Genomic DNA, 14,316 nt, shown 5'->3' on the forward strand with positions numbered 1-14,316 from the left:
AAAAGTTGCCATCTTTGTACATGTTTCCTGAAATCAGCAATGTAAATAGAAATGGAATCTTCTGTTATCTATAATAAACTATGCTCAATAATTAAAATTTTAATGTTGTATGTGTTCCATCTGTATTCTTGAAGCATTGTTGTAGGATAATAAAACCGGGTGGCAGGATTCAAAGCACCCCTTCGTTCATTCCATTGTTACATCCTTCCTGCCAGCTACTCATTCATAATTTAGCAGTGCCTGCTATGTACCTAGGCATGATTCTAGGTGCTTGAGATACAACTGTAAACAAAACAGTCTGGGGCTGACCAGTTAGCTCAGTTGGTGAGAGTGTGGTGATGGTGACACCAAAGTCCAGGGATTGATCCCTGTGGCCAGCCAACAAAAGAAAAAACAAAAACAAATAAAAAAAAACCACACAGTCTGTCTTTTACGTTCAGGGAACAGTCATGTAAAGAAAGCAAATGTGAGGGAACTTCAAAAACTTTGTAGAAAGTTTCATGTTATCTTTTTATTTTTCTATGAACTTTTTAAAAGTACCCTTGTATATACAGTGTCATTAGATTGAGTGGTACAAAATGCTAAGCAAACAGAAAATATTTTTTTGTGTTATTGTCAGAGTCTGAACAAAGTTGCTTGCTGTGAGTTTAAATTTCTATTGAAATCTTTGCTTGTCTATTACGTTCCTTGCATATGCTGACTTTGTTTGGAGTTTTTATTTTGGGTTCCAGATTACATAGTGATATATGAATATTAAATCTAAATAGAACATATATTAAACTTAAATATGATTGAAATGTGTTATTCATGCAAAATAATATATAAGTTCCTTAAAAAATCATATGAACATTAAATCTCTGAAATTTTAATTCTTCAGCATTAGGGGATTGTATTTAAAAGACTTGTTAGAGCATGGTGCTGATAACACCAAGGTTAAGAGTTTGGATCACCATACCAGCCAGATGCCAAAAAAATTTTTTTAATTTACCGAGGTCAAGGATTCCTATCCCCATACTGGCCAGCCACCAAAAAAGATAGTAATAATTTAAAAAATAATAAAATAAAAGACCTATGAATGCATGGGTTTGGATTTATGATAGGCCCAACCCCCTGGGCCTCTCATAGTACCCCATGCCAGGGCAAACTGGCACCAAATCACTGCCTGGCCTCTATGCCCATAGGCTGCTGGCAGTGGAGCAGGTTGCACAGTGGGAGAAAGAAAAAAAAAAAGACCTGCGAAATCCTTTAGAACATGAACAATCATTTCGTGTAACATAGTCTTTATATATGGTAGTTTGCTTGGATCAAAGGGCACATATTCACCATTTTTAGTCAAATGATCTATTTCTTTTTATTGGTACCAGTTAATCTTACACGTTTGCTAATCTAATGTGAATTTTTATTTATTTATTTATTTTTTATTTTTTTGGCTGGCCAGCACAAGGATCTGGACCCTTGACCTTGGTGTTACAAGGCTGTGCTCTAACCAACTGAGCTAAGCAGCCACCCCCATTTGTTAATTTTAAATGGCCATCACTTGTATTTGGTTTTAAACCTTCTCTGTGTTCTACCTAGGATAGCTTTATTTTCTGCTTTTCCTGAACTATAGCAAAAAATATATATATGTATATATTGCCTCCCCTACCCTGCCAACTAAAGAGAAGCTACTTTCCCTACATCCTTGCTGGGTGAATTATAGACAATGCCGGCTTTTCAACCCTACCTACTGGCCCCAGTGAATTAGATCAGAGGAAATGTTAACCAACTGTGGCCCATCCGTAGGCTAAACAGGTATTCGTGACGTGGTTTGGTGTGATGGGCTCTGCTATTACACAGAGATAATAGTTTTTGAGTGAGATAGATTCTTCTCAGGATTTCCAACTTATTGACATTAGGAAGCTACCAAGTGGCAATAAACACTATAACTGAGAGATCACTAGAGCTTGGTTAGGATAGTAATTATTGGCCCTCTGCACACTGCAGAAGTTTTATGAAAGGGAGAAAAGAACAGAATTGGTAAGCATAAACAGAGATCCTGTGTGGGAAGTGTACACCAATGTGTGTGAGTGTTTATGTGTGTGTGAGAGAGAAAGACACATGCCTGCAAGAGATCAGCAACAGTTCTTGGTGGTTTCCTAGGCCTTGTGAGGCCCACACTGGCCTCCTCACTATCCTATAGACCTACCATTCTCATTCTTAACTCTGCATTTGCTTGAGTTGGTTTCCGTACTTCTGGTCTTTCTTCCCACTTTGAGCCATCCTGAATATTACCACCAGGTTAGTGTTCCTTAAAATCTGCTGCTTCTAATCATGTTATTTACCTGGCCAAAATTCATTAATGGTTCCCACATCACCTTATAATAAAGTTTGAATTCTTTAGCAATGCGTATATGGCCTTTTTCAACTCTGTCCTCTAGGGTGTTTTCTCTAAAAGAGCAAAGTCCATTTAATTTGGTGTTTTAGTGTCACAGGTCATGATGAAAATCACTAGCCCTATTCTCTTGGCTGTTTGTCTCCAGGAATTTTACTGAGTAGCAAATGGACTGATAGCCCCAGAATCATTTGTTGCAGAAGAAAACAAAAATGGCTCTGAGGTTGAAACATGAGCTGCTGGAGGCATGTCTTTACATGGTGAATATGGATGGCCATGCATTCTGGGGCTTTTGTGCCCAGTTGAAGACTTTTATGAGGCAAATCTTCCCTATCCAGCTTCCTGCCAACTGTCAGGCAGTCTGATGAGAGCTTTGCCTGATGACAAACCTGACAATTTGCCAAACTGTCCAGTAGCCTTTTCTTTGGGTTTTAGATTCTAAATGTTTTATTGATCAGAAAGAAATAGCCCTTTAGAGATCATTTAATTTTCGCTTTGAAAGCCTTTACCACATTGCCAACAGAGTTGACTTATAGCATGGCTGGTTAAACTGGCATTCATTTGAGAATTTTTCAGAAATTTTGGGTTTTATTATTCAGCATTCAGCCTTATCTTCTATTTTGGAAAAATGGAAAGAATAGTAATATATAACCCTTGACAAGATATGAAACACAATGATCCTCTTCTAAATAGTGCCTCTCCATTGTCTATAGACTTTAACCTTTAAAAGTTATCTATAAAAATCTTAACTCTTTAGAATTCAGTGTCTTTCACAATTTTTTCACATGTCCTACACCTTCTCTAAAGGAATCCTGTCTTTGAGCTGAACTAGTTTATTTATTCCCCTTCGTCTCCCTAACATGCCAGGCATATTTCTACCTTGATGTCTTTGTGCACCATGTTTGCCCAGCCTCAAATGTTCTCTTTCTCATATCTAGCTTGCAGGGCTCACCTTAATATTTACTTCCCCAAATCAGAATAATAATAAATTATATGTTAGCACCAATAAATACTTTTTAAATAACTTGTTCTTTCTCTGCCAGAAGAAACCTACATTGTGAATTTTGTAGGGGAGAAAAACACTTTTTCCTCTACCCTCCTAGTTTCAGTGGCTGGGGACTTGCAAATTAAACTGGCAGAAGACAGATTAAAGGGAGAAACAATTTATTATATATGCATGTGGAGGCCTTCAAAGAAAAGAAGTAAAGACCTAAAGAAGCAGTTAAGCCTTAGGGCTTATATACCATTTTTAACAAAGAGTGATAAATTGTGGAAATGTGACAAGACAAAGGAAAATCAGTTTGAGCTTTGTAGGGGTGGTAAATGTAGAAAGATAAACATATGGGAGAAACTAATGGAAGATAAGGGTTGTTTTAGTAAGGTTTGTTATATAGACCTATCTCTGGCTTTCTCTGGGCTGGTAAGAATCTAGGGTTATCTCAGGAGTCCTGATTGCCTGATTTAAGAGTCCTTTTGCCTTTCCTATATGAAAGTGGAGGGGACACCTTCACAAAGAGAAATTTTGTTTTAATATATTTTTTTTGGCAGCTGGCCAGTGTAGTGGTGCAAAACCTTGATCTTGGTGTTATAAGATGGCACTCTAACAGGCCAGCCCTACACAGGGAAATTTATGTTCTGCTTTTTGTCAAAGAGGGGGAGGGTAGAGAGCTTTTTCGTGTTTGCTGTTTCTCAATTACCTTCAGTTCAAAATAATCTTTATGTACTACTCAGAAATGCCAGATTTAAAAAAAAAGAAGGATCAGGGGTTTGGATCCCCATACTAGCCAGCCACCAAAAAAGGGGGGGGGGAATCCTTATGCCAAGGTGGCATATTTAGGGGTGGCATACTATGTTCCTGATAAGGATTGAATTGTTTCCCCCAAGTTTTGTGTATTAGAAGCTTGATTCCCATTGTCACTGTTGGGAAAGGGGTAAATCCTATTATGGTAATTGAAAAGTGGAGCCTTGAAGAGGTGATTGGATTGTGGAGACTATGCCTAGTGAATGGATTGATCCATTCACTGATTTATAAGTTGATAGATTAATGGTGATCATGAGTGCAGTTCTGATGGCTTTAAAAGGAGCCAACTGGGAAGGTTAGCTCTCTCTCTGCTCTGCCATTCTACCATGTGAGAACTCTGCATCATTGTCACCACCAACAAAGCCTTTACCAGATGTGTTCCCTGGACTTTGGACTTTCTAGCCTCTAAAACTGTAAGCAAGGGCCGGCCCATGGCTCACTTGGGAGAGTGAGGTGCTGATAACACCAAGGCCACGGGTTCGGATCCCTATATAGGCATGGCTGGTTAGCTTACTTGGGAGAGCGTGGTGCTGACAACACCAAGTCAAAGGTTAAGATCCCCTTACTGGTCATCTTTTTAAAAAATAAATAAATAAACTGTAAGCAATAAATTTCATTTTCTTACAAATTACCCAGTTTCAAGTATTTTGTTATAAGCAACAGAAATGGACTAATTCAGATGCCCTTCAATTTATAGTAGCCCCAGGTGACTATAGGTATTTTGCAGATAAAATTTTGGGGGTGTCACACAAAAATGTAATTTCTAGAATCGTTTGAAATAAATATCTGGCAACAGTGGGCCCACTTTTCTACAAACAGCAGGCTAGAGCTCAGAATCTGTTATCTTCCTGGATGATACCTGTACTCACCATTTCAGTCCCACCACTCCTCACTCGCTTCCCTTATCACCCCTCGAAAAACTCTCTGCTTGTCCCTCCTGCCCCACGTGCAATTGAATTTAAGAAGGTGACTATAGAGATGCGCAAGAAAACAAAAGGGCAGTCTTCCAAGAAGAGAGATTGTCAAGGTGCTCGTTGATAATCAGTGTCTTAGTAACTGAAAGAGGTGATGTCATACTTACTTCCTACCTCCTAACAAAATAATCAGTGATAATAACTCCTACATAAGGACATTTAATCATGGGGCAGAATACCAAGAAATGAAATAACTTTCAGAAAGTAATTTTCTGGTCTTGGCTCAGTGAGATTGAAGTAGTCACCTAAAAGTGCTCAGTGAACCTCACCATCACTTTTGGGATCCATTTCCTCCAAAGGGTGAAGCCCTTTGGGACAATCGAGTGAAAGCAAAGATTTCAAAACAGCTATTGTATAGGAGCCAGGGACTCATTTTGGTCTTAAATAGTTACTCCTGTCTCTTTTCAAACTTGAGGCTTCCTAAAAATGTTTTGATTAGGCAATTTTAGTTAGCATTTGTCCAGTATTTTAAGCATTTTCAAGTTCTTTTATTATGTTGCCTCATTAAAACTTCTGAAAAATCCTATGAAGTGGGATGGGATAGATGAAGAAAGGTTCTAAGTATTACCCAAGTTCCCATGAATATTAAGTGATAGAATTGGAAGTAGATCCTTGGTCTTCTGATTTCTGGTCTTGTGCTCTGCAATTTTATACTGTCTGGGTCTTTATTATCTCCCTATAAATGATGTCATCCTGCTTTTGTTATTATCAAAGGACAGAGCAAAGATGCGAACCATAGCAAAGTAGACAATAATGTGAGAATTGAATTTTGGAACTGGGTCAGCCTCTATCTATAATTTATTCAGTCTTCTTTACACCCTTGAATAAACTACCTAGGAGGTGGCTAACAGTTTTCTCATGACATAAAAAGTATTGATCTACATGATCTAGTGAAATTGCTTTTTTTTTTTTTTTTTAAAAGATGACTGGTAAGGGCATCTTAACCCTTGACTTGGTGTTGTCAGTACCAGGCTCTCCCAAGTGAGCCATGCATGGGCCAGCCCTGAGATTGCCTTTTAAATTGTTTTCATTTGTCTTTCTTTTTCCATTAAAATGGGAGCTCTGCAAGGGTTGTCTTGTTTAAAGCTGAATCCACAATGTCTAAAACTGTATCTGGCAAGTATAAGACCTCAACTAAGGGCCGGCCTGTGGCTCACTTGGGAGAGTGTGGTGCTGACAACAACAAGACAAGGGTTAAGATCCCCTTACCAGTCATCTTATTTAAAAAATAAATAGATAAATAAGACCTCAACTAGTATTATATGCCTAATCCAGTGACTTAGGGTTTTGTAATCCTTACATTGAGAACTAGCTGACCCAAGCAAATGTTGGTTGCTTTTCTGACCTCCACTTCTTCCTTTAGGCCTGACAGGAATAATCAGCCCTGTGAGGGAGTGTGGACATTGACCCTGAGCTACTTAGAGTTGAAACAATTATGTTTATATGGTTAAAGTCTCTGTATTAGGTGGGAAATAGGTTTATCTTTGTATATCTTTTCTCTCAATACTGCTTGTACTTTAACCTTTTGTAGTATGGGGGAGGAAAAATAACTTTCTCCTTCATTCTTCATGAGTTCTTATCTGGGACACCCTATGAAAAGAGACAGATTAAGGAGGAAAACAAACAAAAGCTTAATAACATGTATATCTACTGTATACATGGGAGATAACCCAGAGAGATGAGTAAACCTCTAGAGGAGATCTCAAAAGGGTATTTTTTAAACTTCAGGCTTAAATAGCATCATTCTCTGAAACAAAAAAGGATGGGGGAAAGGCCTGGCTGTAATGGCCAGGAAAAGGATAAAACAAAGTAAGGCTTGTTAAGCAAATTTAAGTCTATGCCTTCTCCATTGGTTAAGAGTCTCTAGCGATTTAGTCATCCTCCTCCTGGTGTAGAGAGGGAGTTAATTAAGTGGGGATTTCTTTTATAGATTTTTCTTACAAAAGGGTAACTTTTCAAGACTTCTCTTGTGTCTGCAGTTTCTCAAAATAATCCTTATGCCATAGAGACAGATTCTGGGGGATATGTTCCAGTCCCTAATATTTTGGGGTGGCATGTCGTGAGTCCTATAGCAGTGGAAAAGGTGTAATACCTTTTCTTACCCATCATAAGGGTCACAGCTGGCACTCCTATGACAAGGACAGATAAACAAAAGTATAACAAATTTATTTCACCAAAGTTTTGGGACACAGGAGCCTTCAGAAATGAGGACCCCTTTCTAACAGAGCAGTTGCCAAGGTGCAGTCCCTTCAGGCTTCTCATTGCATTCATGTTGCTTTGAGTTATCCTTTTTGCATCTCCATTACACAGAAGTATAACAAGTGGTGCCCCACGTGAGTTTTTTGACTCCATGGATCAGCGACGGACCTGGAAAAGCCTTGGAGAGAAGGACATCTGACATTTACTCATTCCGATGACTGCTGACCTTCACTGTAGACTTCTGGTCAAGATGGCAGAATAGACGGTCCCTAGCGTCACTCTCTCCCACAAATCAACCGATTTAAACTATAAAAATGTAACATCAAGTGCATATGGAACAGGGAGACGTCCAGCAGGGGAGGCAGAAGCTCCGCGGAGACCACATGCCCTGCAGGGCCGCTGTCGCACAATCCAGCAGATAAGCTTCACCGCCACCAACCAGCTCCATTCCCAGCCCAGTCCAGTGAGCACAGAGTGGGGAGACGTCTGGCAGGGGAGGTGGAGGCTCCGCAGAAACCACATACCCTGTGGGGCCGCCACTGCGTGATCCAGCAGGTAGGCTTCACTGCAGGCACCCGGCTCCATTCCCAGCCTGGCCTAGTGCACTCGAAGCAGGGAGACGTCCGGCAGGGGAGGCGGGAACTTCACGGGGACCACACTGCTGCCGCACGATCCAGCAGCCTGGCCCAATGCGTACGGAGCACAGAGACGTCCAGCAGGTGAAATAGATGCTCCGTAGAGTCCACACACCCTGTGGGGGGGCCGCCGCCGTGCGATCCAGCAGCAGGTAGGCTTCACCGCTGCCACCCGGCTCCATCCCAAGCCCAGCCTAGTGCGCACGGAGCAGGGAGACATCCAGCAAGGAAAGGGGAATCTCCACAGAGATCACACGCTCTGCAGTGCCTCCGCGCATCCCAGCAGCCCGGCCCAGAGTGCACAGAACAGGGAGAAGTCCAGCATGGGAGGTGGAAGCTCAGCAGAGACCACACACCATGTGGTACGGCCCCGTGATCCAGCAGCCTGGCCGAGTGCAAGCTGACCAGAAAGATGGCTCGCTGGAGAGGCCCAAGACCTGAGGCAACCACACACGCAAGGCACTAATGGCCAACTGAGCAGTCACTGAGGTAGCCATACCAAATTGGCAACCAGAGCAACATCTTAGTCAGTCAATAGTGTCAAACCTGTGGACTGTGAAACCCCCTGCCACAATGAATAAACATCAAAGAAAACATACCAGAAATACAAAAAATCAAGAAAGTACACCACCAAAGGATAATAACTCTCAAGCTCTAGATCCTATAGAACAAGAAGCCCTTGAAATGACTGACAAGGAATTTTGAGTGATAATTCTAAGGAAACTGAATGAGATACAAGAAAACTCAGCTACACATCATGATGAAACGAGGAAAAGTATACAGGACCTGAAAGAAGAAATGTACAAGGAAATCAATGCCCTGAAAAAAAATGTAGCAGAACAGGCCAAACTGAAGAAGTTATTCAGCGAAATAAAAAACACAACGGAGAGTTTAACCAGCAGGCTTGCAGAAGTTGAAGAGAGAACCTCTGAACTTGAAGATGGGCTGTTTGAAATAACACAAGCAGACAAAAAGAAAGAAAAAAGAATCAAAGGCATTGAACAAAATCTGAGAGAGATATCAGAAAACCTTAAGCGCTCAAATATCTGAGTCATGGGTATTCCAGAAGGGGAGGAAAAAGGAGATTGCATTGAAAACATATTCAACAAAATAGTGGCAGAAAACTTCCCAGGTATAGGAAAAATCACAGATCTTCAGATCCAGGAAGCTCAACGATCTCCAAACGTATTCAACCCATAAAGGTCTTCCCCAGGACATGTTATAGTCAAATTGACAAAACTCAAAGACAAAGAGAGAATCTTAAAAGCTACAAGAGAGAAGCATCAAATCACCTATAAGGGTAAGGGAGCCCCAATCAGGATAACATCAGATATTTCATCACAAACCCTAAAAGCCAGAAAGGAATGGGAGACATATTCAAAACACGAAAAGACAGAGATGCCAGCCAGGAATACTCTACCCTGCAAGGCTATCCTTCCGAAATGAAGGGCAAATAGTATATTTCTCAGACAAACAAAAACTGCGGGAGTTCACCACCACACGACCACCCTTAGAAGATATTCTCAAGGGAATACTGGGTTTGGTTCCTGAAAAATAACTACCACTGCCATGAAAACCCAAGAAAAATCAAAACCCACTAGTATAATAAAAATGGCATTCATGAAGAGAAAACAAACAAAAAGGCTGTCTAAACCCAAGGAACCAACAAACACAGAAAACAAACAGTAAATTAGAAAGTAAGGAACAAAAGACACCTAAGACAACCAAACAATAATCAGTAAAATGCTAGGAATAAATCAACACTTTTCAATAACAACTCTTAATGTAAAAGGCTTAAATTCCCCAATCAAAAGACACAGACTGGCTGACTGGATTAAAAAGGAGGACCCAACTATACGCTGCTTTCAAGAGACCCACCTCACCCGTAAAGACTCACATAGACTAAAAGGAAAAGGATGGAAAAAGATTTACCATGCCAACAGAAAAGAAAAACGAACTGGAGTAGCTATTATTATATCTGATAAAATAGACTTTAAACTAAAAACCATAAAAAGAGACAATGAGGGACACTACGTAATGATAAAAGGATCGATCCATCAAGAAGACATAGCAATCATAAATATATACGCACCCAACGTTGGAGCAGCCAGATTTATAAAACAAACTCTATTAGACCTAAAGAAGGAAATAGACTAGTGTTGGGTGCGTATACCATAATAGCAGGGGACCTGAACACTCCACTGTCAATATGGGACAGATCATCTAGACAAAGAATAAGCAGAGAAACACAACATCTACACAATACTCTAGACCAATTGGACTTGGCAGGTATCTACAGAACATTCCATCCAACAACCTCAGAATATTCATTCTTCTCATCAGCACATGGATCATTCTCCAGGATAGATCACATATTAGGTCACAAATCAAGTCTCAACAAATTAAAAAAAATTGGAATTATCCCATGTATTTTCTCAGACCACAATGGATTAAAATTAGAAATCAATAACAAACGAAACTCTGGAAACTATACAAACACATGGAAATTAAACAGCATTCTACTTAATGACATATGAGTCCAAGAAGAAATCAAGCAGGAAATCAAAACATTTATTGAAACTAATAAAAATAATGATACATCATACCAAAACCTGTGGGATACTGCAAAAGCAGTACTAAGGGGGAAATTTATTGCATTAAATGCTCACCTCAGAAGAATGGAAAGATGGCAAGTGAACAACCTAACACTTCACCTTAAAGAACTAGAAAAACAAGAACAATCCAAACGTAATGTCAGCAGACTAAAGAAATCATTAAGATCAGAGCAGAACTTAATGAAATTGAAACACAAAAACAATACAAAAGATCAGTGAATCAAAAAGTTGGTTTTTTGAAAAGATAAATAAAATTGACAAACCATTAGCATGGCTAACAAAAAACAGAAGAGAGAAGATTCAAACAACAAAAATTAGAAATGAAAAAGGCGATATTACAACTGATTCATCTGAAATACAAGGAATCATTCGAGACTACTATAAACAACTATACGCCAACAAATTTGAAAATCTGGAGGAAATGGATAAATTTCTGGACACACACAAGCTCCCAAAACTGAACCGTGAAGACGTAGAAAATCTGAACAGACTAATAACAATAAAGGAGATTGAAGCTGTTATCAGAAGGACCCCAACAAAGAAAAGCCCAGGACCAGATGGATTCACAGCAGAATTTTACCAAACATTCAAAGAGGAATTGACACCGATTCTCTACAAACTATTCCAAAAGATTGAAACGGACGCAAATCTCCCAAACTCATTCTATGAAGCAAACATCCTGATACCAAAACCAGATAAAGATATAACCAAAAAAGAAAACTACAGGCCGATATCCTTGATGAATATAGATGCAAAAATCCTCACTAAAATACTAGCAAACAGAATACAGCAACACATAAGTAAAATTATTCACCGCGATCAAGTGGGATTCATCCCAGGGATGCAAGGTTGGTTCAACATACGCAAATCAATAAATGTGATACACCATATTAATAAAATCAAACACAAGGACTATATGGTCATCTCTATAGATGCTGAAAAAGCATTTGATAAAATTCAACACTCATTCATCACAAAGACCCTCTGTAAGTTAGGTATAGAGGGAAAGTATCTCAACATAATTAAAGCCATATATGCCAAACCCACTGCCAATATCATCCTGAATGGGGAAAAGCTGAAAGCTTTTCCTTTAAGAACAGGAACTATACAAGGATGCCCACTCTCAAACTCCTATTCAACATAATATTGGAAGTACTAGCCAGAGCAATCAGAGAAGAGAAGGAAATAAAGGGCATCCAGATTGGAAAAGATGAAGTCAAACTGTCCCTGTTTGCAGATGACATGATCCTATATATCGAACAGCCTAAAGCCTCTACAAAAAAACTCTTGGAGTTGATAAATGATTTCAGCACAGTAGCAGGTTACAAAATCAACACACAAAAATCAGTAGCATTTCTTTTCTCCAATAGTGAACATGCAGAACGAGAAATCAAGAAAGCCTGCCCATTTACAATAGCCACCAAAAAAATAAAATACTTAGGAATTGAGTTAACCAAGGACGTGAAAAATCTCTATCATGAGAACTACAAACCACTGCTGAGAGAAATTAGAGAGGATACAAGAAGATTGGAAGAATCAACATAGTGAAAATGTCCATACCACCCAAAGTGATATACAAATTCAATGCAATCCCCATCAAAATTCCAATGACATTTTTCTCAGAAATGGAAAGAACTATCCAGACATTTATATGGAATAACAAAAGACCACACATAGCCAAAGCAACGCTGAGCAAAAAAAATAAAGCTGGAGGCATAACACTACCTGACTTTAAACTATACTACAAAGCTATAATAACCCAAACAGTATGGTACTGGCATAAAAACAGACACACTGATCAATGGAATAGAATAGAGAATCCAGAAATCAACCCACACATCTACAGCCAACTGATCTTTGACAAAGGCATCAAGCCTATACACTGGGGAAGAGACTGCCTCTTCAGCAACTGGCGCTGGGAGAACTGGATATCAATATGCAGGAGAATGAAACTAGACCCATACCTTTCACCATACACTGAAGTGTTAAGGCCAGCGTCCGATGGGTAAAAGAAATTTGCCCACGAGAACCGGGTGATAGGAATAGGAAAAGAGTTTATTTCTGGCAGCCAGGGCTACGCAGGCCAATTGAAGTGCGCAGTGCCAAGTTGAAACCTCTCTCAGCTTTTATTTTTAGCTAGGCGGGAATTTTTCACACCTGACACAATCTAGCCAATGCAAGCAAGGCAGCGATACATAAGCTAATTTTGTGGGTAGCCCTGTAGCCCCTCCCCACCCTGGATTCCACATAGGGACTTTTCAGGCTAAAATGGCAGAGCCGCCTAAAATGGCGTTGGCCATGCTACTCTGTTTATTCCCCCATTTATTTTAGCAAGCGACTTGTACAGAAGCAGAATGCATATGTTAAGGTCAGTAGGGGTTGGCGCGTCCCTTAACAAAAGTCAACTCAAAATGGATTAAACAATTAAATATACACCCTGAAACAATAAAACTTCTTAAAGAAAACATAGGAGAAACACTTCAGGACGTAGGACTGGACACAGACTTCATGAATACGACCCCAAAAGCATGGGCAACCAAAGGAAAAATAAGCAAATGGGATTATATCAAACTAAAGAGCTTCTGCACAGCAAAAGATACAATTAACAGAGTTAAAAGACAACCAACAGAGTGGGAGAAAATATTTGCAAAATATATATCTGACAAAGGCTTAATATCCAGAATGTACAAGGAACTCAAACAACTTTACAAGAAAAAAACAAGCAACCCAATTAAAAAATGGGCAAAAGAGCTAAGTAGGCATTTCTTAAGGAAGATATACAAATGGCCAACAGACATATGAAAAAATGCTCAACATCACTCAGCATCCGGGAAATGCAAATCAAAACTACACTGAGATACCATCTCACCCCAGTTAGGATGGCTAAAATCCAAAAGACTCTGAACGATAAATGCTGGCGAGGTTGTGGAGAAAAAGGAACTCTCATCCATTGTTGGTGGGACTGCAAAATGGTGCAGCCTCTATGGAAAATGGTATGGAAGTTCCTCAAACAATTGAAGATAGATCTACCATATGACCCAGCTATCCCACTGCTGGGAATATACCCAGAGGAATGGAAATCATCAAGTCAAAGGTATACCTGTTCCCCAATGTTCATCGCAGCAGTATTTACAATAGCCAAGAGTTGGAACCAGCCCAAATGTCCATCATTGGATTAGTGGATACAGAAAATGTGGTATATCTACACAATGGAATACTACTCAGCTATAAAAAAGAATGAAATACTGCCATTTGCAACAACATGGATGGACCTTGAGAGAATTAAGTGAAACAAGTCAGGCACAGAAAGAGAAATAACACATGTTCTCGCTTATTGGTGGGAGATAAAAATAAATAAATAAATTCAGCCACACACAAAAGAAAAAAATAACCGGGGTGGGGGGGAGGAGAAGACATAACAATTACAATTCCTTGAAGTTGACATGACAAGCATACAGAAAGGACATTGTTTGGTAGGAGAGGGGAGAGGGAGGAGGGAGGAGGGAGGGAGGTTTCGGTAATGGACCACAATAATCAACCACATTGTATATCAACAAAATAAAATTTTTTAAAAAAAGAAAAAGAAATGAGGACCCCTAGACCCAGGTAACATTGTCTGTTTTTATGCTTAGATTTGATGAAGAATGGACAGCTGCGTAGAACTGTGATGGGCCACAGGGTATGAACTAACAGTAATAGACCCGGGGTGGGCATGGGGGAA

At 39.7% G+C, this 14,316-nt stretch overlaps 1 protein-coding gene and 1 non-coding gene across 3 annotated transcripts in view; both read left to right on the top strand.

Moving 5' to 3' along the window:
• Positions 1-14,316, top strand: part of COMMD1 (copper metabolism domain containing 1) — a 159,221-nt gene that overhangs the window by 125,893 nt on the left and 19,012 nt on the right. The gene's annotated exons all lie outside the window — the stretch shown is intronic.
• LOC134363470 (small nucleolar RNA SNORA42/SNORA80 family) lies at positions 1,078-1,211 on the top strand. The gene has a single exon (XR_010021725.1). It is a non-coding gene; the product is annotated as a small nucleolar RNA SNORA42/SNORA80 family (small nucleolar RNA).

The sequence above is a fragment of the Cynocephalus volans genome, chromosome 14 (genome assembly GCF_027409185.1).
Source record: "Cynocephalus volans isolate mCynVol1 chromosome 14, mCynVol1.pri, whole genome shotgun sequence".
Lineage (NCBI taxonomy): Eukaryota > Metazoa > Chordata > Mammalia > Dermoptera > Cynocephalidae > Cynocephalus > Cynocephalus volans.